Genomic DNA, 25,190 nt, shown 5'->3' with positions numbered 1-25,190 from the left:
ATGCGGGACAGTTATTAAAATCGAAAAATGATACAAAGGAAACTCTTCTGGGGGCATCGAATGAATTCAAACGAAAAATAATGGGTAAATATGGCCATTATTTTAGCCCTAAGGCTTTCTGATTATTCGTAAGAGGTAAGAAATAAGAGGTAAGAGGTACCTGTACCACGAATTCGTAAGAGTATTCGTGGTACAGGTAAATAGCGCTGTAATAATAACGCTATAGCAAATAATTGTTGAAAACCACCTGCCAAACACCCTAGAGGTGGTTAGGCTGCGTGAGTTTTAGACGGTGATTGCGAGGCCCTTTATATATTCTCCCCAGAGAAAGGAAAGAAATTTTTTTTAAGAATACGTTAACTATGGCACTGACAAAATACTGCGAAAATACGTTAAGGTGCTCGCGTTCACTTTCCCACACTCGCATGGCCCCTTATAAAAAGAGGGTTTTGCGTGCAAAGTTTTACTCTCTACTGAACTGCCAAACCAGTGACATGGAGTTCTGTAAGAGCATATCTGCGTTTAAGGCCCATATTAGGGTGGTGGGTATAGTGCAATTCTTGGTGCTTTGGGGCTTCATTCCGGACACCATTAGCTGCGTCTGTGGGAGCATGAGAACTACCCTCTCGAAGGGGAAGGGGAGGCTGCCTGTATTTAGATGCCCGTTGGCTACATGCCGGAGATGTTCCTCCATCACAGTGGGAACCATTTTTCAATGGTTTGCCACTAGACCGGAGGACGTCCTTGCCGTAGCCATAGGCTGGATTAATCGCTATCCAGTCTGTGTAATTTCTAAGGAGATAGGCATCCAGCGGAGGACGGTATCCAGCATCATCGGGGCCTTCCAAGAGATGGTCTTCACCTGGCTCCAGGAAACGAGTGTAGAAATCGGCGGTCCGGGGCACGTGGTCGAGATCGACGAGAGCGCATTCGGGGGTCGAAAATATAACCGCGGTCGTCTCTGCCAAACGAAGTGGGTCCTTGGTGGTGTTGACCGAGAGACCAGGGAGACCTTTCTCTGCGTCGTGGAGAAAAGGGATGCCGCCACTCTCAACGAGGCAATAACAAAATACGTAAGAATGGGAACGACGATTAAAACAGATATGTGGCGAGGGTACGCCGGTCTGGAGAGTTTGGGGTACATCCATGATACCGTCAACCACTCTCAGAATTTTGTTCGTCCCGGAGATAGAAGCACCCACACGCAAAACATCGAAAGCGTGTGGTCAGTAATGAAACGGGACTTGAGGGGAAAGTAGAAGCCAAATTCTTGTTTGATTCATTGAATTCGGTAATCGGCCCCCTGTTGTTCATTGTATACATTAATGATCTCTGCTCCCGCATACCAGTAAAATTCGTTTATTTGGTCACAACGCTGTCATCTATCGCGAAATTATGGACCACTCTGACTATGAAATTCTATCATCGGCGTTAAACAACGTTCATTTGTGGAGCCAAGAGTGGGGACTCGATCTTATCTGAGCAAATGCATGTCGGTACATTTCTTGCAAAATTCGTCCAATTATAGCCATATTTAATTTGTGGATGGTATTAACATAAAGGCAACATACTAAGTGAACTACCTGGGAGTTACGATAACCTCGAACCTCTACTTAGATTGCCAAAATCTTTCAGTAAAAGAACAGCACGGATTTAGAAAAGGGATAGGAAAAAAAAGATATTTTCTCAGACGACGAGAATCATATCCTTCGTTTACCATCGTACTATAGTAGACGTGATCATGAGAATAAAATAAAATAAATAAACTGCAGAACAGAGAGATTTAAAATGTCATTCTTCCCTCGTTCTATTAAGGATAGCAACGTCGTCTCAATTGATAGGATTAATAGCGTCGCTCGCTAGGATCACTCATTGCATGTTTTGTTCATAGTTCTAACCTTGTATGTATTTTCTCTACGAATAAATAACCATTAGCAAGTTTTTTTTATGAACAAGCATGTATATTTTACTAGTATGCGTAATATTTATATGACCGTGCGGTGTGCATGTTGGTTGGACCGTGCGGTCCTCTTGCATGCTGCATGTTGGTGATTTGTCACCCCCTGCCAAACACCCTAGGTCCCTAGAGGTTGCTCGCGGGGTATTGTTAAAATGTAGATGTAGAACACCTAGACGCGCAAAACTTGTTAATGAGAGCACAATATGTATTCAGGAAAAGTAGATCATGCGAAACCTCAATAATGATCTATCGTGGAAATGCTGTCGGTACAGTCTCATAAATCGTGGGAAAAAAGACAATGAATCTGTCTGTTCTACAGTCTATCTCTCTGATATTATTTATATGATTTGATCTACCGTGGTATAATGGCGTTGGTTGGTAACATATGTCTACCTTCGTCTGAAAATACACTCCTCTTGAATTTATCTAATAGGTTCAGTTTATTTTTCAGCCTGCGGTCTGATAGAGATTTCCATTCGAGTTCATCAATGAGGTATTAGCACTAACAAGACTAACGTAAAGAATTAAGAATGGATATCTTTAAGGGGGTGTCCTAACGCCCCCTGCCACACGCCTTTTAGGCGGCTTGCGGGATTTTATGTAGACGTAGACGAACCGTGAGGTATGTACGCACTCCGAAATATTCGCAGTCACCGTCTAAAACTCACACAGCTTAGGCACCTCTAGGGTAGTCATCATAGCGAGTAACGTAATGATCTGCTTATTGAGATACCGTTGCTATCATTTGCAGTACGATGGAAGATTGACATTTTGAAAGCCTGCGAACTTAGTATCAGTAGCTGGTGAGTAAGAAAATACTCTGGTAAATTAACTGAAGCCTTGGCGTGCTACTGAACGGTACCACATGGCCAAACTCACGCTCGTAACTCATTCAAACAGCCCGCTACCTTGCCCATTTCAAACCGCTGTTGCCATTTTCTGGTGGTCCGAAACCACGTTTTCAGCAAAGTTAACAAAATCGTTATTTTTCATCGCAGAAACACGGCTCAAAGACGTACTTGATCGCACGCTTGACAGGAGTACGATGAAAACATTTATTTTTTGATTATTGGATCGATTGATTGATTTTCAAATTGCAGTGGGAACGGTCACTTTTAGGGAGGGAGGCCCCCCGCTGGTAGGGTGGAAGACGTGGGCCAGCGAAGGTGAGTTCGTCGAGGAAAGGGTCGAGGATTAGCGACCCTTCCGAGGGTGGCCACGCCCAACCTGGGACTACCTGCTTCATGTCCCCACCAAACGCACTTTAACCAATTTATTCACTGTTCTTTTGTAAAAATGCAAGGACTACTAATATTGCCTATTACCAAGTGCAAAGAATACCAATTTTAGTGGAATGCTTAGTTCTTCATTAATCGTCTTTCATTCATTCGGAAAATAATGATTATGCTCCAATTTTTAAAACTCATATCGTGGAAGTGAAAGGAAAATAAACCATATTATCACAAAATAGTTAATAAAGTTGGGGACATCTGCTACACTCACACCTGACACTATTTCTCCTCCCATTCCACCGGCTCAAATATTTTTCGCCAATATCCGGCGTTAGGTTATGCAGTGCCACCCTTCCAATTATTTTACATAGCTGTTTTTATAATTGGGGGATCGGGTTGGTGTCGTGGCTGGAGTGTTGGCTTTCCACCCGGCGGGCTCGGGTTCAAATCCCGGCAGTGGCAGAGAATTTTCAGAGACTGCCCGATCCCTGCTTCAATGTTGTGTGGAGGACATTTCAAGCGCAACACTCCGTCCATAGGATGGGACGTTAAGCCGTGGTCTCCTTGGCGCCTTTCGTTAAGAGCAGGCTAACGCAGACGCCGGGTTTCTCTCCACCCTTGCGGCCATACCCTTCCTTCATCGCGCAAATGACCTCAGCTGTCGGTCGCCTCCTCCAAATACCATACCTGTTTTTATAATTAATGAGTAATATTTCTATGGGATTATTCTAAGCTAAAATTATTTTATTTCAAGATTTTTGCTTTAATTCAATGCACTGGTGTAAAGAAATTTTCCCTGTACTGCTACGTAGAAACAAATTTTAATGCCCAGCGTTTACAAGACAATATTGCTCGACATTCCAAAGGTTCGTCCAGATTAAAACAGGTAAACCCTATTGATCTCATGACAGCGCTCCCAGCAGGTGATGCATAAAGTATTAAATGTTCATTCCATGCAGCATCACACCTGGGATTTATTTATCACTTGGTTAAAATTATTCTTTATTGAAATTAAAGTTGTAAGTGTAAATTCTTATGGTTTACGGAAATTTGCGTATGGCATTGCGCTGCGCAAAAAACGTAATCTGTTGATATCTTTCGCATGCACGAGGGCTTAGATCATCACTAGCAATTGCGGTAATCCATGGAACGTGGGCAAAATAGAAAATTAACTTCTCCGCGTCAGCTCATTCGCATAATAATTAATTATCCACTGTGCATGCAACTCTCTTTCGGTAGTATCCTTATTACGAAAGAATTGCGTTGACACTAAGGATAATTAGTCATTCCAAACAAGTGCTCTAAAGGGGAAATTTTATTCCCATAGATTTCCGCTACCTTTTGTACGTAGAAGAGTAAGTGGAGTCACTCCGCTCATATTGTTACGACTGACTTAATAGAAGAACCAAAAATTTCATTTAATAATTTCACTGGAAACTTTCTTTGCCCCGTTAATTTTTCATTCTTAACATATGTGAGACCTACAGTGAATGTAAACAAAAGTAAAATTATGAACTCCGTCCATCAGAAACGGTGCGGCATCATCACGTTCTCCCAATATAAGGGTAATTTAGGTTTTTACATCGAAAGTACGTACTACCTTCAATCCCTGCAGTTTACATGCTATTTAAGTATTTTCTTTTAGGCCAAAGCTCCAAGCTTATATCTGATTGTATGCACATATTTGGCCACAACTCCAGGACATGATGTTTTTTAAATCGTGCTCTGATTTCACCCAGGTTATTCCCTCGTTTAGCTCCCCCAGTCTCAAATAATGAGGTTCTTATGAAGATGGGGTTTGAATCGAGGCTTGAGAATTGGATCGTACATTTATATAGGCCTAGATTCGTGCCTGATAAAAACATGATTCGAAGCATTTCATCTTTTCCGAAAATCATGCCTTAAGTGATTAAATGTCGTGATGGATGGGAGATTATTATAGGATATGAGAATAAAACGTGGCAAATTCGCTCAAAAAAGGGACCAATCATTTTTTATCGACCCAAAAATATTAGCAAGAACTATAAAAATAAAATATAAGTTACCATAAGCAATGTAAAAATTAAATATTAACAAACTTTTTCGTAATGCTTGCTTGATGAATAAAATAAAAAGAATATTTGTTTTGGCACAAACTCTTCGTTTAATTATTCGGTTGTTGCGTTAAAATTCCCTCTGCATAAGCAATTCAATTTTTTTAAGTAATGACCTAATGAAAAAGTTAATCTGAAGACATTATAATGTGTGAAAAACCCTCTGCTCGCCCAGGAAAATTAGAGAAACATTTTATATCAATTTCATCAAATAACTGTCGGAAATGGTGTTGATATTTATGATAAGAGTGGCTCTCATCATTGAGTAGATTTGTATTCGGGAATTACGTACGTGTGCTTGCCTGAATAATTCTTTGCCCGAACAAAAAATATTTCTGAAGGTGATAATTTTTACATATTTCTTGTGTGCCAGTGCTAAATTTTTAAAATCATGATGTCTCGTTTGCACGAAGCTAATAGGCTCTTCTGACCCTTTAAAAAAAATCAAATTTTCTAGCCTCCTGAACTCAGTAAACCGGGTTTAATTGCGTTTTTTCATACTTTACCGATCATATCGAATAATGTTTCTTTTTTCTTATGTTACCATTGTAAGGAGTAAGTGCTTCATAATCCCCTTTTTTTCAATATTTGAAACTAGTATACAAAACATTGCTTGCGTTTATATAACAGCAGCCCGGGGAATAGTAGTTGCATTCAGTACTTCTGTATGATAATATTGGAAAGTCTCAAAGTTTTAAAATAAGCCTCATTGCTGAGACTTCCTGTAGGAAATAATCTCAGCTCTAATTGATGAGATTTCTTCATCTTAAAGCTGGGATTAGAATGGAGGTGACCGTCGGCAGAGAAAAATATTCTGAGGCTGTCGCTTTAAAGGAGCCTACTGGGTTTTATTCAAGAATTACGTAGTATTATTATTTTATCAAATCTAGTTATTCAAGTGAAATTTCGTATGAGTATTGTTATATCCCCTGTTTTCTTGTCATTGAATCCCAAGGGATGGAATTGATCCATTGGAGATGCTGCTCCGCCTTTCTCTTCTTCCTGTTGCCTCTTTCATCGTTGAAGTCTTTCCGTTTTGATTGCCGCTGTTTTTATTCCCTATCCAGAAACCTTAAAGAAATCCAAATCTACGGTGGAAATATTTCAATATGGAAACGCCTATGATCATAAGTGTGGTGGAAAAAGAGCTTCGTTTTTATGCTTTTATAATATGTAGTCTCTGAATTTTTCTGCTAAATCTGCTGCTGTGTTGCAAAATGTTTTAGAGTTATTTTTGAGATTGATTGACTTCTTTCTCTCTCCCCTGCCTCATTGTCGAGCCGAAGTCAACAGAAAATGTTTCAAGGTGACCTTATGACATACTATGGTTGTTTACGTCCACTCAACATTTTATAGCAGTAATCATGACTGTAGTATAACATTGTATGAAATAGCGAGAATGCTTGATAAACTTGAATATGTTCATTTTTTGCCTTCATAGTAGTATTGTGGAGAAGAGTTCACTTACTAACTCCTCTGAGTTGTAATAACGAGACTTAGCTTTTCACCGATGTAACTATCAATGTAATCGTCGAAGGCGGTCAATTCCTTTGTCTCGTTAATTGCCTCGGTGAATACGAATATCAATTTGATCGTTCGACTGAAATTCATGTTAACCTAATAAGTTAGTTGCGTACATTTCATATAATAAAAAACTCAGTATTTAAGTACGAAAACGTTTCTTTCGTGGTGGTAATGTTTAGTTTCATGCTAGTTGATGCGATGGAAAATGAGGGATTGAGATTTTTTCTAGCTTTGACAAAGCGATTGGCACTGTAGGATACTGCTTTTCTTTTGTGGAGCGCGATTCATTGAATCGTGCCTCGGTAATTGCTTTGGCTGAGGTAACTTTTCGCGCACAGCTAGCGAATTGGCAAATCTAGCTTAAGCGATCGCGTTTGGAAATCTGAAGGCTACCAGTTGATTTATGATCTTAATTACCCTCGGCGAGCGCTCAAATGTGTACAAAATGCCTTTGCGACCAAAGAAAACAGAAGACAGTGGCATGGGTAATGTTTTTCATTTTTGTGAAGTGAGAACTAATGGTTTACTTTCAGTTGTTTTTCATTTGTCTTTCCTTCGCCCGAACCGAAATATTTGTCTGCTCTAGGGGGTATTTGAGTGTTGGAGAAACACTTACAGCTAATTGATTACATGTGAGTTTTAAACGAATTGAGTAAATGTGTATCAATGGATCCAAGCTTAAATAATAGTTAAACTAGGTAGATAGGCCTACGTAGGGTAATGCAAGGGGCTCAGTTCGATTTTCGAGGTGTCCTCCGCGAAGGCTCTAACAGTTTCGCTTGGGTTTCGTTCTTATTTCTTCACTTTACTCGTGAATTTTCGTGCTGAAATGGCGAAATATCAACCGTGTAATCGTGGAGAACATCATGATATTCGAGCCGGGTCTTATTAGTTTCTCAACGGTAAGTTATGACGTATGTATCCCTACATTATCAGCGGTTATCATTTATCACTGTGCCATATGTCCAAGCTCGTTTCAGCCATGGGAAAATATATTTCCTTTCTTCCCCTTCACCGTCTTCCATCCTCTTCATGCTAATATGTGATGAGGAATTTAATAATTGAAAACGCGCGTGAAATTCTGCCTTTGCAATCCCTTTGCACTAGCCGTTGTCAAGTGAATCTCTTTTTAATGAATGGATTTCGTTTTCCTAGCATTTCGGATTTATATAGCAATTCGGATAGCTATTTAATTAAACTTTCGTTCGATCCTATGGGCACAGACATTAACTCAGTTTGATGTCAAGTTAACCACTTGGCTCTTTCGTCAATCAATGCCTGCAAAGTATTATTTTTTAATTTTTGACTTCTTTAGCCTCGCGAAACAAAATATTGCCTGTGTACCATTTAAATAGGTAGAAAATGAAAAGACCCATATCCTAAGTGATGAAATATACCCTTCCATATGAGATTCGAACCCGCGACCTATCATTTAGCTGGCTATGACTAAACTTAATCTTCTTGGGAGGGCTTGGCAGGCTTATTGTTAGCACGTTCAAATTTCGTCCCAAACACTTCAAGACACAACTAAATGCCTATCATAATCGCTAAAAAAGTCATCGTTTTGCTCATGAATATCTATTTTCTTTAGGCTCTTTCTAAAGCAAAACGCGATTATGCCACCATGGATTATCCTTGGGTGGGGGGCAGGGGATCCGGTAACACGAAAAGTGCCGAGGAAAGCTGTCTGAGACCATCTCAGCGATGCAGGAAGATATTATGTATTATGTGTACGTGGTCCGCTTGTATCTAGGAGCTGAGCGAGTTCTGGGCTCTCGTGTGATGGACAGGTGGGAATGCTAGATGAGGGAGTGGGAAAAAGAGGCTGTATATATATGTGAGCGATTCGTATCTCTCGTGTGAGGCTGGAGAATGACTATCGGCACCCGCAGCCGTTGGCTCCCGGGGTGGCTATTCGGCCGACCCCGGGCGGGGGGTCCACGTCTTATAGAGATAGACACGAGGAGGAGTTGGTTGGTTGCCCGTCGGCTCAGCTGGCTTCGGATCGGAGTCTTATAGAGCGGGTATTAGGTCGCTGGTGTTAGGTTTGAGAAAAATGGGATCCCTGCCGTGTCAGCCTGAAATTCCGCCTGTGGTTCCCTTCTAATGCTTCAACCCAGTTCGCTAGTGATGGAGGTAGTCGACCGGTCTGGAGAAGAATTCGGGCCAGTCGGGTTTAGGAGATGGGTGCCTCGATCATGGTTGAAGTAAAAAAAATGATAAAAATTCAATATTGATGCACATCGATTCTCATTATGTCGTAAATTTCCTTGGCCATCCCATAGATTGGCCCAAAAGAGTGGCTTAAAGAGGGAATCTCCCTAAAATTATCTGTCCAGGACTTTAATTAGGAGTTGAAATGAAAAGTATTTGCTTTTTCAGAGGCCTTGTATTGTACCAGGTGATGGCTCCGTGTAGCAAGACTCTTGTACCAGATGATGGATTGCCCTGTGAGCCGACACGCGTCTTACGGATTAAATTACTGTGGAAAAGTGCAACTACCTTTCATTTCAATATGTTGAACATCCACTATATCACTCCTGAATCAATTGAACTCATTAATTAAGAGTATTACCTGGTTGAAAAAAATATGGAATATTTCTAGTTAATTTTGTAGGCATTATATATTTCAATATGATGAGGATGAGGAGGGACGCAATTACAGCATGCTTTAGTATAATCTAAATTCTTTTAGCCATGCGAGGCTACCTGCGTGATTTTTTTAAAATTCATATGGGCAAAATTCTTTTTTCGATTAATTCTGCGGAAATTGTGGAAATTTTACTGCGGTTATTAAGTTTCTTGCTACATTTTTTGGCATCTTGGTACCTTTTTTGGAAAAATTGTGGTACTATTTGTCACTTATTTCACGGCATAGAAATTGCTTATCACATTTTATCTAGTCATATGATAGCTACACTGCTAAATTTTGTGCATGTATTTATTTAACAAAAATATTTGTGGAGGTCTAGATTCAACCTTCCATAAATTGCATTTTCCTTTAAATATCAACCTTACTAACATCTACGGAACAGTTGGTTTGAAAGTCCTCTAATATGTAAAAAATAATAATTTTACAACGCATGGAAATTGTTTTTTTTTAATCTTTTTGTTTCTTGGCTGTATTTGGGTTGATTATCATTCAAATGTGAATCCGCTGACAATAAAATGCTCTTTATCGATATCCACGGCGAAAAGATATTAATTCGCAGAAAATAATTATTCCTATGTATAATCTTAATGACAAGTGATTCACAATTTTAAGGCAGTAAGTAGGAAGCCTTTTGTAGGCAAATTGATTAAAATATTCACTACTTATTTTTGTCGAGTGGAATATTCCCTGCGACGTCGTACCTGATTATTAGCTTCTGACAAATGGTGTCAGGACAGAGCCTGTGTCCTCTCGGTTGGAATGCCCGAATGTCCTTCCATCGATCAGCCGCTCGATGAAAAATAATGCTATATTAATCATCTTGGAGAATTAAGGGTCCTGATTTTTCCACTGTTCAGTGTATTTTACTTTATTGTTTTTAAAAGATTTTTGCATTGGGTCCGGGCTTTTAAATTTTCATTTCCTTTGCCCTTAGTTTAAACATCTTAATCAATTTCCTCTAATATTCAGCACTAACCTGATTATCATCACTTTGCCCTTCATTACCTCCCTCATTGTTTCCTCTGGTAATCTCATGAAATTAGTCCCTTAACTAACCGACAAACTGGCTGGCGAACTAATTTTCAGGGACTTACGGGTCCTTGCTCTCTTAGGGCTGTATTCTTAGTCGACCCTGTAGGGCCAACCGACCCTGGATACGTCATCAGCCCCTACATAAACCGATCTCACCCTACATACGCCACATCAAGCCCTACATATGGCCGTTTTTGGAACTAAACGGGCCCTACTTGATGTAGGGTACCCGAACCAACCCTACACCCTACAAAAACATGGCGGCCAAATATCGTCTGCTGATCACCTCGATTAAATAATTTACGTTGTAATGCATATTTAGGGTTGACGAGCTCGCACAAACCATTTTAAAATGTACAGTAACACAGCGGAAAAGTAATAATACTACCACTTTATAGCCACCAAGTTAAATTAATTATAAAATTAACTGAACTTGTGGCGGCCGCACGTCCTGCCTCGCCGCCACACCGCTTGCCCGGAGGCAACATAAATGGCGCTCCATCATCGATTCTCCTCAATAGGCCGGCTAGCCCAGCGGTACAGCGGCCGCCTCCCAAGCGGACGTCCCGGATTCGATTCCCCGTGTCGGAAATTGTAATTATTTTATTTTTTCTTGCCTTCTAGAATTCCTTTCTAGAAATTACTTTAAAGTTCAAGAACAGTAACATAGAACATTCTGGAAGCGCACCAATAGAATTAATACTGCGGCCTTTCGGCCGTTGAATTTTGAATTTGAATTGGCCGGCAAATCAGTCTGAAATATGGAACGGATTAATAAACATCGTCCAAACCATTACAGTGCCTTATCATTGCTAGCAGACAATTCCTACGCCTGCTACAAACTAATAAGAAGAATATAGCGGTATACAAGCGTCTGGTTTCTACGAATATATAATATTTTTCACGTTTGGCACTTGGTATACTTTTGGGAAGCCAATACTTCGTTTACGTACAACCATAGAAAACGTATTTTCATGCCACTATTTGCCACATAATAAACTTAACTACGGAAGGTAAAAGCGAACGACGAACCTTAATGATGCAACGTAAGTTCCCACGACAATGATCATATTTGCTCCGTACTTATTACTATCTTGTACAGACCGCTTTTGAAGTAATTTGAAGACAATAAGGTTCTACTTTTGGTTCGATATGAGTGTATTTGTAGCGATAATTAAGGTACCGACACGACCTGACGGACGACACCGATTGTTTATTTACCTTGAGCTGTTGCCCTAACCGCCCTAACAATGCGCCCGAAAAATTATAGGACGTCTTTTCTTACTTTCATAGTTAGTTCCCATTACGCCACCAGTATGGAAAATTGGCGCTGCGCCATCATCTACGTCATCTCAGAGAAGTTGACGACGGAATCACCCCCCACCACTTATGTAGGGTCGACTGAGAAACGCATGTAGGGGCCTTTTGTTATGTAGGGACGGATATGTAGGGTCGACTAAGAATACGGCCCTTAGAATACTACCGTGTTGTCCGAAGCTCATGTGCTGGCAGATAATGTATTAATTTCAGTCCAAGCATAGTGTTTGTGAAATTTGAATAGTGACTACCCTATAAATACCGGAGAAAAGGCTTTAACGAGTGATTTAATTAGTGAAAAAATAACTGTTTTCTTTAAATATTTTTTATCAAACTTAAATCATATTCAGGCTCGGTTTTTCGTTAACGGCTATATTTTGCCGTTCAGATTTCATAATCGTTTGGCTACTTTGAATATAGATTTCTTGTGATATTTCTCCCTACCGAGATATTTCCCGGAGCTTACAATGTCCGCTACTTTTAAATGCTATAAATTAACTGTACGAAATTTATTATTGCTTCCCTAGACTTGTCAATTCAGTGAAACTGATGGCAGTGAAAGACATTAATTTCTCATCGAATCTTATCTGCGATATGGCATCAAGACCAAAAAAGCTGTCTATGTAGCTTCACTATTTAGTTTAACCACTTTCCTTACGTTAAAATGTAGTCTAACTGGGCAACTCGATGAATAATTGAGGAAAATCATGAGGGACAGTCATCTATAAGCGTAGCCAAAGCGACCGACATGAAATACGGCGGAATCGAGAGATGTTTTCTGCTGACTTTAAGTTAGCACAAGTAATGAATCGGTGCCGTTTATGGCGAGGCACTTTCACGGTTCTCTTGATTAAATTAAATTTCTCCGCCGCGCGAGTCCCATGTAATAAAGTGATTGAAAACTGAACCTTTGGTCACGAAGCTGACTCCCGAGCGGTCACATGCGAAGAGATTTGAAGACTACACCGTTTATCTTTCTCTCTCGCTTTTTCCTCTGTGGGAAATGTGAAAGTGTGGCACCGACAATGGACCTCTACTCTCCTCCCAACTTGATTGCATGCGTGAGTTCATTCTCCGGGACAGTGTTGTTGGAGAGAGGGAATTTCTTTTTTTTGTGATTTGCATGTCTCGGAGACATCTTCACGGGGCGATCTCTTCCGTTTCCTTCCACTCCCTCTTGATCTTCGCATCCGAGTCGAAAAAAGGCGGATGCATTAAGGGATGAAGTGGGCTCTCCCGTCTCACACTCTTCAGCTGTTTTTTTTAGGCCTACTCACCCCTCTTCCTATTGCTTCTGCTTTTGAGTTATCCCGAGTTTGGTGCCGTTCCCAAATATTTCCTTCCTCCATTTCGCCTCCAAACGGTTTTTTAACCCGTGCCTTCTACAAATCTGCGGACCTATACCTTCTTATTTGTAGACTTAACTATGAATGTTGCTAGGAATGCTACTACTAACTATGACTGCTACTTGTGCTTCCTATTGAGGATACATTTGTCAATTCTTCTTTTAAGGAAATCGGATTATCAATTTGTTTGTATTCTAGATCAATCCTACAAGGAATCCTCAGTTGGAAAAAGTGAGGCTCATATTCTAATTTTTTTTGTTTATTCGAATTTGAGGCGAAGATTTGACAGGTAGATCTGATTCACGACTGCATTTGAGAGAAAAAAATAAAATTCAAATGAAATTCATGCGCCTCAGTAAAATTTTCTGGAAACATATAATGGTCCACATAAAAATAAGTGTACGGGCGCAAAATGTTACATTGGCAAATGACTTCTCTGCTTAAAAATAATTATAAAAAGGTCATTAAAAGTTCATTCCGATTCTCCCACGACATAATGTCCTGTTTCACATTTTATTTATCATTTCTTATTTTCACTAGTTTCATGCGATTTCTATTTTTGTAAGTCAAATGGAATTTTTTTCGACAGGCCTCCGTTTAATTATGAGCTTCTCTCACCCTTAAGTCTTCACATTTCATCGATCCGTCAAATAATCCTGATGTATAAAGAGGAACTGAACTTAAAATTATTACATCATATATTCCATCGTAGCCTTGAGAAAGGAATTTGTTGATTTCTAATTTCCTTGGAATTTGTAAGATGCATTCTTTGTTTTGCTGTCAGAGGGAATTTTAACTCAGCTGAGGTATTTCAGACAGATGTATTTGCATCGCTAATTTCCATTCTGGCGGAAAATTATTTCCGCAATAACTTTTGTTATTCTTGTATTCAAATAATTGTAAATTGGAGGAAATTTATGAAATTTCGACGTGGGCTTGCAAGAGCGACTAATTATTTTTCAATAGTGATATGAATCAGTACATGGTTTTTCCACTGGTGTTTGTGCGTTGCATGAAAATGATCGCTGACAAATACATTTTCGTCCTGTAAGAATACGGTGAAAAAAAAGAATTCAAATTTTAGAAAAAATCTTTTAAAAGCAATTAAGTCCAGAGGATTGTTATCAAAGAGAATAATGCCGTCAAACCCATTGGTTAAAATGGCATTAAAAAACACCTTCTGCGACCTTTTTAAACGGCAGTACATCAAGGTTAGATTTTTTCGCCTTATCAAATGCAAACGTACCGACGCGTCGGTACTTGCGTCAGATTTTTTATCCTCCTTAAGTGCGATCCTTCTTATCTTTATTTCATACGTGTCTCTGACATTGTTTTTCACAGCTGTTTTATTTCTAGACTTTGTTAACGTAAGGGAAATTTATTTATGTGGCTGTTTTCTTTAATTTGAAGGTCAATGAGACTAATGAATGCTCTTTATGAAGGTGAGAGGAGTTTAACTTTATTCCCTCTTTCCAGTTGCCGCTGTCCTGGGAAATGCTCAACTCCATGAAATAGAAACAGTTGGCGATGCCCCCTGAATATGTTTTCCATCTTTACAAATGTTGGTGAGTAGCAGAGGGATAGGCTATTTTTTCATTTTCATTTAATTTTGAAACAATGAATTCGCTTCGTTAAATAATGCATGATTTTCTTTCGGTTCTTGATGCTATTAATTTATTAAAATATTTAATAGGTCTAAAGATTTTGCTCCACTAGTCAAATAATATCTATTAAGAAATTCTAAATCACTGCCTGCCAGTAATTTTAATTTTCCCTATATTGTATTTGAATACTACCAATTTTTCTGTAAGTCGCAGTCTTTAGCGTTATATCCGACAGAGATGCTTCATCTATGAGAAGTCCAATTATGTCATAGAAAATTTTTCTTTTGCTTAATCCATAATATTTTCATTTACACCAAGGTACAATTTCAAAACGTAACACCGCAAACCAATTTGAGGATAAAATATGTTTTTTCGATTTTGCGGTAAGAAAGAGACGTAGTGGTTATATCGTTTTCAGAATATTGATGAGTTTTTCCGTAATTGTTGATAGTTTTCTACAATTTTTAAAAGCAAAATTGTAAAAAAAAAGTCTCCGTAAATAATCTAGCTCGAAGGGTGATTTCAAAGGTAGAACCATTAGGAAGGTAAATAGGGTGAAATTGGATTAATGAACTGAGGGTATGAAGAACTTAGGCTGTTTTCCAATTCGCAATTATTCACCCTTCATGAACTTTTCAATCATCAACTTACGGATGTGACGACAGCAAGGGTGGATTCAATCGGCGAGAGCGCAGAGGAACGAAGGGTAAGTGATCAAGGGAACGCGGATGCTCCCTCGTAGGAAGTGGACGTGAAAATTGCGGCAATGGAAAACTCAGAATTCTTGAACTGGAGTTTTAAGTAATTTTGTGCTTATCATGTAAGCTCTTTTACGTAATATTATATCGGCATTGTGAACTCTTGCTCTTCACCTGCAAAAATATAAGTATAAAGATGAAATTGATTCTTATATCACCACCAGATGTCCTAACAGTGCCCTGCGCTTCACATTTCGTTACTGTCAATAGTTCGCATTATTTCCGTTCACACTTTATGGCGTCAGTAGAGCATCAGTAAGGGAGCAGGGTGCAAGGGAGGAAGGGAACGAGGGAATGAGTGCATATTACGTGGATAGGAAAACGGCCTTAGGCTGTAGAGTGTAGCAACTATGGATGGTGGTGAGGAGGTGTTCTGGATGGTGAGTGGTGGAGACTGTTGGGAAAGATAATGAAAGGGGGAGCATGTGTGGAGCAGGGCGGGGCTGGTGGCAGGAGCAGATGAAGTCAGTGATAGCAGTGTAGGATTGTTGAGAGTACGGCAGAGGGAATGAATAGCCTTTATGAATGGAACGGCGAGAGCTTGGACATCTACTCAACCGAAGCAAGTAATTGAATCGGACAATGTAGCCGTGTAGCAATGAAATTCTCTCTCTACAAACCACCTTTTTTCATTGTAATGACGGGAAAGTGACGGAGGGAAGAATTGTGATGCTACACTGTAAGTGAACGCCATACTAAGAGGATGAAACGAGGGAGATTGCCGAAAATACTGGTATATGTTAACACTGCGGTTACTTTTTATGACTCCCCATTTATTCAGCTGTTTCTGATGAAAGTCCATCTGATTTGTATCAACCATATTCCCATTTTTTTAAGATTAGTGTGACGCTATTTTAATTTGACTAGCGTGTTTTGAATTCAGCTACAGCAGTGCTACTCCAATATGCCTGAAAGTGCACTAATCTTTTAGCACAATCGTTATATTTTAATTAAAAATTTTACGTTTTGATGTAACCTGTATAATTTTTTGTAGAAATTTATAATATATTTGTAGATAGACCGCATTAATGCCACGCGTAGCATAATATAGCTTTTGGTTGCATCATATTATTTAGATTTTAAAATGTAATTTGCTGAGTAACAGTATTGAAATTCCAATTCTTATACATTCACGTCTTTTCCCGGTGAATTTAATATTAAATTACTGTTATCTGATTGCTATTTAGGACGTGCCCCATTCTGCTTGCATGCACTTGGATTCTGAAAGTAATATATATCAGAAATATTGCCGACCTCGTTGGCGGTGGGGTAAAGTCAGAGCTATAGTCAAGAGTTTCGAGTCCCGCCTGAGTAGGTGGCCCCAACCCAAGGCATGGGTGTTGCTTTTGACCGTCCATTTTTGTTTGTTGATAACCCCGGACGCGAAAGGCCCACACGTGTTGTTTTCGGAGATAATGGAGATAACTGAAAACTGGTACTTCATTTAACAGAGTTTGAAACTGCTGTGGGGCCATTTACATCGACCTCGCTGCGTATTTTCGATGTCATCTGTGTTTGTTTTGCATTTTTCGCGATCCTCACTCCCTCGCTGTATCCGAGAGAGCGAAGGCGGTTGGGAAACACTTCATGGGGCGCATGGGGCATTACCTGTCTGTCGGTCGCCGTGTCCACTCCAGCCGTCCACCTCATCCCCCGTCCACTCTCGCTCTTATGACCGCTCTTGCCTGCTCCATATGGAAACAAACCACCGTCGTCTTCAAGACTCTCTCGGGGGGCATTGCGCAAACGTTAATGGAAGCGAGGCGCACTGACCCCTTCCCCCCTTACTCACAAGCTGTGAAAGGGGGGAGGGAGAGAGGCCACGAGATAAGGTCACAACTGAAGGGAGAGAGAGTACCTCCTCCCGTGTCGCCACTCCCGCACTACGCTGGTAGACCCCCTGCTCAGTGCTGTATTTATCCGTGATCATTTCTGTTTCAAGAGGGATAAATCACTCTCAATCGGTCGCATTTTGTTTTTTCCGCTGCGAATTAGTTATGAATAACCTTCGTTGTGATGAATTTAAGTATACCGGGACCAGCCACGGTGATAACTTTTACGGAGTCACCCGCAATGCATTAATTGTTCGAAAAATCCACAGAGAAAGAAATCATTCCCCTTGACCGGGATTCGAACCTGGATACCTCGATTTCCGGCTGAGTGCTATAGCCAGTTAAGCTACCAAGGCGTCATTCTTCCCTGTGGAAATTTGTGGACTACACCGGATCCGGGTTCGACTCCCGGTCAAGGCTAATGATTTTTTTCTCTGTGGATTATTCGCATTTCGTTATGATCTTGAAATATTCTGAGGTTCTATAGTAGAACTTCGTCAACATTTACATGTATCTAAGATTCAAAATTTAAGATCGGAGGGAAATACTGAGGCAAAATGTGCGCATTTGAGATACAGGCAAATGCTGAAAAATTTCGTCGGTGAATCATGAGCATTTCAATGTTATGGCGTAGGTAAGTTTTGAGGTAGTAATTCGTCGCGAAAAAAAACGTAAGAGGTGCGTTCTTGTAAGTGAAGCCTATTAACTTCATTCCAATCTGTATTCAGAATTTGATTCGCAGTTTTCACGGAGCGGCTCTTTTCCCTGGGCGTCTATTTTCTTCATGGCTGCAATTAATCATTATAAAAATAATAATGACGTATTAGTATGCTGCTTCATGAGAACAAGCTACTCTTTTATCCTCCCCCTTTTTGTATTTTTTTCATTACCTTCCCTCCTTCTCTCCCCTTTCGGTGAGAATTGGTGAATATTACCAGAATTACGAATACCAATACGTGCACGAAACTTCCTACTCACTTTAGTACCAAATTCCCACGGAAATACCTTCTTATAGCCATGGGAGATTATTTGTAAATTGCTTTTCATTCCGTAAATAATATTTACGAAAATATTTTGCAGTTAGCTGCTTAGCTGCAGTACTTGTAGTTGGAGCATTACTCTCAGAACCATTGGGAGTATCCTCATCATTATTGAGTCGTTGTAGTATTATATTGTCTATAGGCCTTTTTATACGGTACATTAACGCGTACGGGTTAATGTCTAAATGTATAAATGCGAAAATGAACGCCAAAATGCACCGTGTAACTACCTAACTTGTGCAAATGTATGCACAGGAAATAGAACGTGTTCTAATTTGGTTCATGCATTCGCACATGTTCCGTTCCGGTCCACAAAAATCATTCATGCAAACAGACATTAACTCGTACGTGTTAATGTATCGTGTAAATAGACCTTATCAGTTTGATCGTTTCAAAAGCATTGTAAGTGTTAGGGATTGGCTTGCTTTTTATCAAAACCTCCTATAACTTCCTTCAAAGATTTTCCTTACTGTAAAACACTGCGAGGATTTTAGTTTAGGTATAGGTTTTAAGGTTACACTCAGATCTGAACTTGGGACACTCCTGTTCAGACACCAGCTTTGTACGTTCCAGTTAACGCCGTTGTGGGAGCCAGAGGGAAGCTGCTCCTTCCTGATTTCGACGAGAGGAGATTTCACCGGCTCCAGTCGCTAGTTTCTTGAGCGGTCAGTACTCTGTAAATTCCCGGTCGTTTTCTATCCTGGCATTGGGCCTTCTTCCTTATTCTCTCCGTGGTGGATCAGCGTCACAATATCAGATCTGGCGGGTCCATGCGAGTGCACTGAGCTTGCTTTGCTGGGAAGTCCGTGTTTTTCCTGGCAGGATCTCTGCTTCCGTCTTCATAAGTGAGTGTCTGTGCTGGCAGTGTGCCAGTGGTACTCGATTAAATAGTTTCCACTCCTTAAATATTACTATTGTAACCAGGTTATTCTCCAATGCCCATATCTACTCGAGTATCTATCGCAACCTAATATCCTACCCAGATAGATTCTCTAGTGGCAAAATATTTGGTTGGCAAATTGGTCACTCAAACGAATTGGTGAGTAAGCAGCGACATTTACCCAGATACGGGTGTTGCATTCGCTGAGGTACTTATCCATTACTCAAAGAGACATTCAGGTATCCGCTGTAGGTCAGAAGTTATTTGCATTCTCATCAGGGTAGTCATGCTACTCGTCAGGGTAGTCTTGGTACTCGAAAACCAGTCAGGGTAATCGAGTATCTATTTGGGTTCCGGGGTACTGATCTGGTTACTTGAGTAACATCTGGGCACTCGGATATCTGTTTTTGAGTAAATTTGGCGCACTGCAAATAGTACACTTCTTTCTTTTAATCGGTAGTATCAGTAATGGGAAACGTAATGGAAGGAATAATTGATGCCAAAGCCCCCAGAGCAAGACCAAGGGCCGTATTTCAGAACCTGACTCACTGGCTCACTATACTCGCTCTCAAATTGTAGATGAGTTTGAGTTGGAGTTCGTATTTTGGAAACTAACCTCAACTCGACTCTCTTCACCCAGAGTGGTTGTGGTAAAGTATACAAAATAATATATTTGATTCCTGATTTCGTGCTCATCAACAACTAGCATCAATGGAGTGCAACATCGCACGTGGAAGTTTTTTCACGAGAGATATATTTCATTTCAAAAAGGTGAGACGATGGCGGCTGGCATAATGGAAATGATAATTTGAGATAGGAATCGAGTGAGATATCGTAATATCAACGTGGCAACCGAGTCTAGTTTAGGTCAGAATCAATACTTGAGCTTATTTCTAGAATACGGCCCAAAGGGTCGAGTTACTTGGACAAATCAGGAAGGATACAGGGAAGGAGAAGCCCAGGGAGGTAAAAAGAAATAGCTGGAGAAATGGAGAGCAGTAGTACACCAGTCTGAGGATTACAATACTGTGTATTTATCACTAAACAAGCTAGCCACTCGCCGTTGCTCGGAAAAGATAGTACCCAGAGAAGTGAGAAACTTGGAATCCAATGTCATATGGCAGGATTATTAGGTAAAGAAACAAAAAAGGTATGATGATGATTGCATACATATATAACATCAAACAATGGAAGAAAACGATTTCCGTATACCGCGCACAGTATCAACTTATACCCCCCTCCTCAATATCGCCTATAAATTGTGTTCGTACGTGCGTAGACCAAAAACCTCGTGTGAACGCATGCTCCAACGAAAAGGTTTGCACCAAGAGGATTAATAGTTAAGTGTAGAATCCTTAGTGTTGTACCCTTCTAGAATGCTAAGCGGTTCGCCTACTCGGCAGGATGTCCGACGTTACGTAACAAAGCGTAGTGAGAAAACGACAAAAAGGACGCGTCTGACTTAGCCAGAAGTAACACTACGGGCTTTGGGAGAATTAGATGCTCCTACGTGCTAACTTTGGTTGCCACGGTTTGGTTTGGTTGCCGCCTTACGGAAATGCATTGCGGACAGACAAACAGGCATTCTCTTTCATATACGTAAATAGAAAGAGCGCTGGGAATAATCTAATGTTCAGGGAAGTCTCCGTTCGGGAAGGTATTAGTACTCTCATCTGGATGTTCATGTAATTATCTGTGCTCCTGCATCTTCTTTCCTGGCATGGATCAGTGCTCCCGTCTGCGAGATCGCGCTTCCCAAGAAGCTTCGCATCCCTTCTCTTTCCGTCCGAATCTCCTCGCGGCCTCACTCTCCTCCGCCAGCGACGTCGTGTGTGGCTAATGAATACGTTTGTTTATGATTCTCCCCAAACCTTCAAGGTCATAACACCTTCCAAGTGTGGGGAGACTCAATGGGAGGGAAGTTGCTAACCGCCTGCCCCCTCCTGTCATGTCAGCGCCCTGTTCCTCTTCCTCATCATCGTCTATTCATTTTCAACTTCCTCTTGCGTATTTTGTGCCAACGCATAGCGCTTGAATATCTATACGTCTGCATGTTGCTCTGCTTGCTGTTTCTCTCGCGTATTTGTACAAACATACTTCCCCGCAAGTGGGTGGGTGCCTTTGCCTCTGAAACCCGCTAATTTATATAGAATTCTAGAACCTGCGTAAGCTTTTTCCAGAATTCGTCCAGTTACTTTGCCTCGTTTTTATAGTACACATATAGATTTTATTAATTCATTTTCATGCTAAAATAAACTAAACAATTGTTTCTATAATGCTGTATCATAGTTAAGTTGTTGATGATATTACAGTAATCAATAATCAAGGTGATAGTGATATGGCAGTAACGAAACTATGGTCCGTGTTAATAAATATTCTGTACGGTACGTGAAAGATGAATTTCATTTCCCTATATCGTGTTGCTGCATCATGTATAGCGCCGGAAACGTTATAAAATTATACAGTATAGGATTGGTTTCGAAGAGGTCTGGAAGACGACAGCATGAGCTTGACGCAGCACCATGAGCAAAATAGAAAGAGATGAACGTAATCCATAAAAAGTAGCCAAATATTCAGGTGATTCGAAAGTATTCCAATGTTTATATTGATTCTTTAAAAAATTCTACTTGCAGTCGTTATTAATGTTGCTTTAAATCTAGAGCATATTGAAGTTCCTTCCATCAAGTTATCGATGTGTAATATCCTTATTTGTACGATCACGATTTCTATTTACTCTATAATTCATTCTTCCATCTTTATCTTTCCGAAAAAAATCCCCTCAATTTTCCTTACCTCTACTTCTCCTTCCTCTCAGACTCCTCTCCCTCTATCCCCTCCCACTCCTTCCTCCTTTCCCTTCGAAATCCTGTCCTTGGGTGGTCTATTGTTTTTAACGACCAGTTGTTACTTGAAGCCAAAATTAGTTCCGTCGACGAAATGCGATTCCGATGACCTTCCCTTCCCTTATTTTTTTCCCTCTTTTCCGATATTAATTCATGCATCAAAATCCTTTGCGCATTATCCCCCTTGAGTTGGGAATTGAATTCATGAGGGAATTCAGACGACCGGTTTCAGTTTTTTTAAGTGTCCGACGGGCTTTCGTCTTGCTCCGGCTTATGCTAAAGCAAACATAAAATATTTACGCGCCAAAAAATCGATTTTTTTCTTATTATTTCTTTTCTCTTTTGTTTTCTTTGTCATTTGGTTGACTATTTGGTCTTCTTCACTATTTTGATAGAGCTTTTTCGATGTGCTATTTGTTATTAACTACCTAGATTTTTATTGTTTACACCATTTAGCTGTGAATTCTCGAGGCATTACTTTTGACCTCTCATTTGGTGGGTAGTACCCACTAGATACCCTCACAGTAAAGTTTTTGTAAGTTAACTTATTTTGTTTTTAATGTGAGGATCATGGTGCATTTTTTAGAAGCAGAGCATTAATTTATTTGAAAAAGGTGCAATATGCTCTGTGATATATTGTGTAGTTACTTGAGCGTTTACTTTCTCGAATGTGTTGTAAATAATGATAAGCTGTTGGCTTCAGTCTTTTCTCAGAGGAAGCTCCTTTTTTTGCTGGTAAAACTGTTTATATTGTTTAGGTTATTGAATGATGTATGGCCGTTTAAGAGTTGAAGGAAAATAAACTCCCCAAGGCCTTACTCTTTGCTGAGCAAAGAGGTGGTGGGGTGGGAAGTTAGAAGGATGACAGTGGGATGATACACAGAATTAAGCTGAAACACTGAAACAACAAACAATCGCGCAAGCTCACTAATCACCAAACAGATTTGCTCTAAGGAACAAATTTCCGCGTAGGTCTCAATCACACGCACACTCAGGTTTGCGAAGCTTCCTCTTACGCCAGTGACCTACTCACACCAAAAAAATAGACAAAAAATATACAACTCGGAAAATCACGCTCACTCTCACGCACCTTGCGGATTTGCTCTAAGGAAAAAATTTCCGCGTAGGGAATTTATTTTCTTTCAAGTGTTTTTTATTGAATCACTTAACATCATTGATCACCTTTGCCATTTCTGAGGATAGTCGCTTTGAACCAGTGTTCCGGATTATTTTCTTAAAATATTGTCACAGTGTTTGAGAAGCATTTTTGATAGTTCCAAAAAAATTGCTCGGCTTCATTGCCATCATCTGGCTTGCGGCCTTGTCATATCAATACATTCGTCCAATTTAACATTTTGATGAATCATTTAGATAGGAATATTAATTGGGATATGCACAGCACCCTTGGTGTAGAATCACACAACGTGTTGGGTCATCGCCCTGTATTTTAAACTGTTAATAGTTCTGTCGGATTCATTTCGCCTTAAGCTTCAGTCGTGCTGAGTTGATTAGCTCTTGTGAATGATTGCGTGTAGCTCCGCTTGGCGATAAATTCCCTTTGATTCACTCATACGAAGACCCCACGCGATAGGGCGACCTTTTTATTGAGTGAAATTTTTTTTACTCGCGGTCCGTTTTATGGCTCTGGAGGCGACGGTCAATGTCAGCTGGTCGCCGATCATATTCGTTCGAGTTTTCGTAACCCCCTTTTACAGATAAAGGAATTTGTAGTCAGAATTAACTTCGGGTCGCATCACGAGTGACACTTCTATACTGATGACGCAATTTTAAGACGCTCACTGGACTATTCCGTATGCGTAGAATGTAAACGATTTTCCCAACAAATAGAAATAATCGCACACAACCACTTTTTCGTGCCGTAAAATTCTCCATTTTAGGTGATTTTATGTTTATAAAGTGTTTAAAAAAATTTTCTTTCGTTGTGGGCACTCGAAGGGAAAATTTTCGAGGAATCGAAAGCGAAGCCCTCGCATTCAATTCATTTTCTACTTCCGAGGCGAAGCTTTGATTTACTCGGAGAAGTTTCGTTTATTTTTAACTTAAAAATATGTTTCCAATTGAAATACTATCCGTAAGCGATTAAAATTTATACATTTTAATGTAGTACAAATTCGCTGCAGAAGTATGATAACATTAGATATTTTTTTTAATATCCATGAAATTATGTAAGATTGCGTGTATAATGAATTATGTAGTTTTGGTTTTGGTTAATTTGTTTATTTTTGATTTGAATATATTTTTGGTCAGTATATGAAAAGTAAGGCTTCTTTAAAGTATATTTGGTGGCATTTTTCACGTATTTCCATGAAATTATGCCTGAGGAAGACAATTTAAGAAGTATATCCTCCTGCCAGGATATGGAAAGTTTTTCAAACGTAAATATTGGTTTCACATATTCTTAAAAATTTTAATTCCGTGGTGTTCAATTTAGTAACTTATTAACGTTATTTATCTTTACTCCCACATCCCAAACACCTCTTCCTACCCCCTCCGAAGTAATGACCTTTGGGGTAATATAGCTTCTTACGTTTTTTTTCGAATATTAAAATTGTGTTTTTGTTGCTTAAGGAAGAAGTACAATTATTATCATTAGTATTAAAATAAGCACTGGCTATTCGTCGCCGGACTTCTCACAGTTGCAGTGAGCCGATCACCGGGCATGACGTGGCATTGGCCTTTGGGCGTGACTCGACGGAATTCCTTAAGGGGCTTTTAAGTAGCGATTATCGCCTCGTTTATTGCAGCCACGAGCTATCTCATAGCCTTATGGACCACTCATAAACGCATCTATCTGCCCGTGTTGGTACATACATTGGAGCATATTTATCCGGCCTCATAATTCATTCATCGATTCTATTTTATCGTTAGTCATGGCAACCAGCTCGCTCTCTATCTTTAACAAACTCCCTTGCTTATTTTCATTCATCGGTTTCCTTTCATGCCGTCTCGCTGTTTTTATTTTATTTCTTTTAGAAATCAAAGAAATGTTGCTGTAATGTGTAATTTATTGCCTCGTGACATGATGTGATTTGACGGCTGTCATGTCGCTATATTC

At 39.9% G+C, this 25,190-nt stretch overlaps 1 long non-coding RNA gene across 1 annotated transcript in view; it reads left to right on the top strand.

The window, feature by feature from the left end:
- LOC124153592 overlaps nucleotides 1-25,190 on the top strand; it is a 213,675-nt gene that overhangs the window by 47,006 nt on the left and 141,479 nt on the right. The window contains exon 2 of the long non-coding RNA XR_006863701.1: nucleotides 14,634-14,722. This is a non-coding gene — a long non-coding RNA (uncharacterized LOC124153592). The remainder of the gene's footprint in view (nucleotides 1-14,633; nucleotides 14,723-25,190) is intronic.

This window comes from Ischnura elegans, chromosome 1 (genome assembly GCF_921293095.1).
Source record: "Ischnura elegans chromosome 1, ioIscEleg1.1, whole genome shotgun sequence".
Classification (NCBI taxonomy): domain Eukaryota; kingdom Metazoa; phylum Arthropoda; class Insecta; order Odonata; family Coenagrionidae; genus Ischnura; species Ischnura elegans.
The sequence above is the reverse complement of the archived record's forward strand: the minus strand, read 5'-3'. Positions and strand labels throughout refer to the sequence as shown.